Source organism: Pempheris klunzingeri, chromosome 8 (genome assembly GCF_042242105.1).
Source record: "Pempheris klunzingeri isolate RE-2024b chromosome 8, fPemKlu1.hap1, whole genome shotgun sequence".
NCBI lineage: Eukaryota > Metazoa > Chordata > Actinopteri > Acropomatiformes > Pempheridae > Pempheris > Pempheris klunzingeri.
Window position 1 is genome coordinate 23,146,560 of NC_092019.1, and position 6,000 is coordinate 23,152,559.

Genomic DNA, 6,000 nt, shown 5'->3' on the forward strand with positions numbered 1-6,000 from the left:
TGCGCTCTTTCTGATGTGGGTTGATCACTCTAAACACTCAGCTACCAGAGGGGGGTAATAATATGATGAAATATAAATCATTTTGGTGTGCAGACCATGAATGTGGGCCATTGTGATGGGGCTGCATTAAAGGGTCACATTAGCCTCTGCTGAGCTTTTGTGTCTGAGCACTCAGACAGCAAAAGGGATGTTAGAGTGAGAAAGACGCAAACATGTGGGATGACAAAACTCTGTAAGCCACCAAAAGTACATCATTCGTTTAGGGAAGTTTTTGGCAGCTGGCTGATTTGATTTTTGTCCCCTATAGAATGGTTTAATGCCAGGGCTTTACAGGGCTGCTGAAAATTCTTTTCATTATCAATTTATCAGCCAGTTATTTTATTGATTTGGCCTATAAAACACAAAACAGTGAAAATATCACAAGGTGTCATCACATGTCTTGTTTTAAAAGTCTAAAACCCCCCAAATATTTAGTTTACTAGACTGTAAGACCACAAACAGCAGCAGATTCTCACATTTGAGAACATGGAACCATCCAATGTTGGCTCTTTTTTGCTCGAAACAGTGAAGTGCAGTTACTGATTAATGTTCTTTTGATCAGCTAATCCATGAATCCTTGGTGCTTTAATCCCAATTTCTCAGTAGTTTTAATGGATGAACCCATAATTATAAATACTAATTATCAGTTTTTACGTCTTATGTCTTTTTAGAGTAGTGTTTCTTTAACACACACGAGGAAGCAGACGGATTTTTATGATTATCAAAATACAATAAAGCAAAATTTCAATTGTTCTCTCTAGTTGGTCACATCTAGCTAGTGGAAGTTAGCCAGGATGCTCAGGAAAGAAAATCAGGAAACACATATAGTGCGTGGAGTATGGTGTGATATATTGTCCAGATTATGAATGCAACGGATGTTTTACGACCATTGAATAACAGCTGAAAAACCACTTTATTAAGGTGCTCTGAGCTCTTATGTTGCAAAGTGGGCTGCCTTGTAATTCTATCCTCACAGACTACATTGCAGTACATTGTGTTATAGCTAGCATTAAAGAAATTATTTTGATTAAGGGGGGGGGGCAGGCAATGATTTTGATCCGTCGCTGTTGACTTATTTCACTTTTTTTAAGCATTTTTCTTCGTTCTGCATGGGTGTGTCGGCTTGAGGCCAAACTGTAAAGGCCGACGTTATAGATGCTGAGGAAGTGCTCTATCACAGGGCTTCAGAGAGATAAAGCACTGTGTGGCATGCTCTCCCTGTCTCCAAAAAGCACCTAAGCCCTTGAATCCAAACTTTGCAACTGTGCAGAGCAAAGTCATGATGCTGAGATATTCACTGGAGGATAGCAGCGTGAGTCATCCACAGCCCAATCTGCGCTCCTCTACTGTAGGCCTACCACTCCACCCCCGAGGCTGCCTATTAAGGGCCTGTGAAGCGCAGTGGACAGAATTTCAATGAGCAGACTCATTCTTCTGTCTGTCCGTTCGTACGTACAGGGTGCACATATACTGTAACGATTTGGCACAAGCAGAAGTGCTGAGATGCCTCTTTTCTCCGCTCATCTTCCTCTACCTCATCTGTCTTTCATTCACTCTCTACGCTCTGCTCTCTGTATCTTCCTTGCTCTGCCTTTGTTCCTCTCTCTCCTTCCCTCTCTGTGGGCTCTTTTCCTTTTTCTGCCGTCCTTAGCAGTTTACAAAGAAGAGTGCCATGCACCAATCGGATGACTGGTCAGCCTTAGTCAACGTTGTCATTACTGGAACCCGACAGGCCTAATGTTGATTTATACACATCGCTGAGCTCCAAAACAGCGCTAAAAATAAAGCTTGCAATATCCCCGGGCCGCCCGGGGCAGATAATGTACTCCTGCAAGCATGGCGAACCAAAAGCATCTTACTTTCTAGACAGGAAAGCACCACACCGTGCACTTGTCATTACAGTGACTTCAGCTGCACCAGTATCACACATTATTACCTTCCAACGCGTCACTGGAAAACATACCAATGGAATACGAATGCTACTTTGCCAGGAATGAATATATGGATAGCAGTGAGGATGGATGCAGTGCTGCACTTTGACAAGCTGTGAGTCAGACGGGTGTGTGTGAGCAGTACAGTAGGCTGCTGTCAATGCTGAGTCAAGAGGGGATGTCGAGTGTCAGCAGCGGGGTCACAGAGGCCCAGAAGTACGAGGCTTCTCGCTGAACAAGCACATCGGTCATGCCCTCAACTTCTGCTATATGCTGCGATGGTGAAACAATTAGACTTCCCTTAGTTTTTGCCATGACGGTGGATTGGTGTGAGCATGTAGCACGATAAATAATAATAATCTACATTCAGAAATCAGACATTGCTTCATTACATGGTAATCGGTATAATTTTTCTGCTCCATAGCACAAAAACTACCTAAATATATCTGAGGGGGGTTAATAGGTTTGTTGATCAATACCAATTACTCAACGATTACCTCACAGGGTGGTGAGACCTCTGGCTTTCCTAACTCAATATCCAGCCTGTGCAATTTAAAGCGCTCACAATCTCACCACCTCCCACCAGAACACTCCACAAATAGCTCAAAGATGAAGCACTGTACGGCGCTACAAGCAATCAACCGGCGACCAATTGCTGAGCTTAAAAAAAATGACGGCAACGACGCGGTTACATCACTTTGCATAATGATACCTCGGCAGCAGACGTTCCTGTTGGATCTGTGATTTAATTAGGGGATCTCTGTTGTGAAAATCTGACTTTATTTGTGCCAGTTACAGGCTACCATCACTCAGGGGTACTGGTGGAGTCGGAGGCGGCGTCAGACTTGAGTAGGAGATAGGTTGTATCTCTGTTGCTGCGGTTACAGCTGATTACTTAATGTCATTTTAATGATGACATTATAGAGGCTAGTTTTTTTTGTGATTATACTGGGTTTAATGTAGACGTTGACACATTCATTAGACGCTTAAACACCTGTTACCACAAATGTTGCTTAACTATTTACGATGGTAGTTTGCAAAAGCCCTTTTCCTGTCTGTTGACAAAGCACAAACCACAACTGGTGCCTGGTAGTTCACCCGTCAGGAGCAGTGGACTGACCCAGGGTGCAGGGCTCTGTAGATGTGGGCACAAACAGCCTGAGTCCCATTCCATCCAGCTGATCTTTGCAACTGGACATTAACTACAAGCAGGCTTTGGTACCGTCTGTAACTCTTCGAATAGCTCACGGTGACTATCGAACAGTATTTGGGCTTGAAATGTACATCCCTAGTTAATAATGACACATTATGACAAACTTTAAGTTGTGGTTCTGCTGTAGGCCGCAGTCAATCGGCAAATGTGACAGTGGCACTTTATTCCGTGTTATTTTTAGCTCGCTTTTTCTATATTAACTATCTATATTTCACAATGCTAATCCGGCTCTTTATTTCCTCTTCCTTCTAAACTGAAATGTACAACTGGTGTGTAATACTCAGTGGAGTATTGTGCAGATTGTGCACGTCCCAAACAGCAGAACATGGCTGTCTCAACTACAAAATGGCATTAGAGTGGGATGATCCAAAGCAGAAACACAATGGCACAGCTATTCTTCATCTTACCCGGCCCTGAGGACAGATATGTCTTCACATCTTTTTCAACTGTGCTATAAGAAGGAACAAACTTGTGACTGGGAGTGACAATCCACTTAAATAGGCAGTCTGGAGACTTCCTGGGACTTGTCAGAATTTGCCCTTTGATTGACTATTGTGCTAGTTGCCAACTATGTACATTTATGTAGCTGTGTTGTCTGAGCTGAAAATTCCCTGTATGACCATGCGTGGGCATCCTTGTTGTGTGAGATCAGAAAGTGTGCCAAAGTGTGCTGGTTAAATCTACCTCTTAATCTGGCCCTTATATGCAACATTTATCTTTTGGGTTTTTACATTAACAGAGGATCAAATGTTTGTGTGTAATGTAATGTTAGTGAAGACTAAGCAACAGAGAATTATCACCTGAGATGGCAGCTCTGCTTGCTTTCTAGTACTTATGCACCCACGCAAAGTTTCCTCTCCCGATACCAATTCCAACACCTCAACAACCACGCAGGCCTAACTATCTCAAACCAGTGCCCTCTTTTACCCGGTCTCTCATGAGCGATTCCTACGCTACTTAATAAGGTCAATATTGGAGCTCATATCAATCCAGTCAGCTCAGTGCTTCCCGACTTTCAGCGTCATCGTTTTGGTCCACAAATTCTATTCATTAACCTAATTTCCAGTAGCAACAGACAGAACACAGTGGAGCATTTAGCAGCCAAAAAGACAGATATTTTCTCAGGAGTTGGTAGAAACCAAAACAAAGTTGAAAGGAGATTAAATATTGGACTTAAATTCATCAGGCAGGCAGAAACTCACACACAACAAAAAGGTGTTGCTCCATGTCTGTTGGGTGTGTAACTGAGCAACTATTTGCAAACACATTAGCCACAGAAACATTATTAGGTGAAAATATGTTATGGTTTATGATTTTTTAGCTTTTTTTGGAGTTCTTCTGCCCCCAAGTGGCCAAAAAAAAGAATGAATGCAGCTTTAAAGATCACACTGAGTACTACTTAAATATAATGTAAATAAGAGTCACAGAGTCACATCCCTACCTTCCATCAGCACTCTATCCTCTTCCGGACTATACCCACTGTGCATCAGCCCACCATACTAAACTCCTTTTCTGAGTATTATACATTAAGTCATGAAACATCAGCCTTCTGGGGTTAATATTCACTTCATAATCAGTGTGGTGTACAACACTTGAGTTTACACCCACCAACTGCCACTACAATGCAAAGAAAAGCCAGGTAGCGTGTCCGTCTACATATCGGTGTGCGCCCACACGAGTGTGGTGTTGTGTTGTGAGAACAATAAATATTTAAGGAACTGCTCCTCCCATACATTCAATATACTGTATGAGTCCCGGCATAAAGCTTTGATCCCTTTTTCATTTTCCCTACTACAATGGATCCACTTCAACCATGAAGGAGAGATGTTCGACGAGAAGAGGGGAGGATGGGGGTGAAGGTGTGCATGTACATGTGTGTGTGTGTGTGTGTGACAGAGAGAGAGAGAGAGAGAGAGAGAGAGAGGGAGAGTGGGAGAGATGGAGAGAGAGTATTCTCACCTATCAGATCATTCACCCAGCCCTCACGCGGCGCGTCCCGGGTTCCCCATTGCTCACCCAAAGCGTCCACACGGCGTCACTGTTGCTGCGCTGCTAGCGCCTTGAATCCGCCCCCAACTCCACCACACAGGAAACAAGGTTACTGCCCAAGAGATGTCACTTCCGAAACACCCACTCCCGCTCGCTTGCTCGCGCTCGCTCCCTCACGCCCCCAGCCTATTGCCATGACAACCGAGAAAAGAATAGAATATAAGTGAGTGTTAAAGAGACAGAGGGATCAGAGAGACAGGGGAAAAGAGGGATGGAAGGAGAGAGACAGAGAGGGGAGGACGGAGGGACGGAAGAGGAAATCTTGGGGAGAGTGAAGAAGAGGAGAGGAAGAGAATGGACAGAAAGAGAGAGAGGTGAATGAGTGGGCGGGGAAAGGATGGATGACAGAGGAGAGGATGAGAGACAGAGAGAGAGAGAGAGAGAGAGAGGAGACATGAAGTGGGATGTGATCGGGGGGGAAAGGGAAGAGGAGAGAGAGGTGTAGATGCCGTGAAGAAGAAGAGAGAAAAACGAAGTGATGAGAGACAGAGAGAGGGAAAGAGGAAAGGAAGGGAGGAAGGAAGGAGCACACTTTTTTGGGAATAGGGAGCCCACATCTTGTTCCCATAGCAACACAGCCATCCATGAAATACTGACTTGTACCTCCCTCTCACTCTCTTACTCTCTCTGTTTCTGTCTCTCCATCCCTCCCCCTCTCCTTTTCTCTTTCCATCTCTAACTATATATACACACACACCGTGAGCGTAAGTTGGCACTGAGTATGTATGCAGTAATCCAAGCTCTGCAACATTGTCAAACACATCAAAA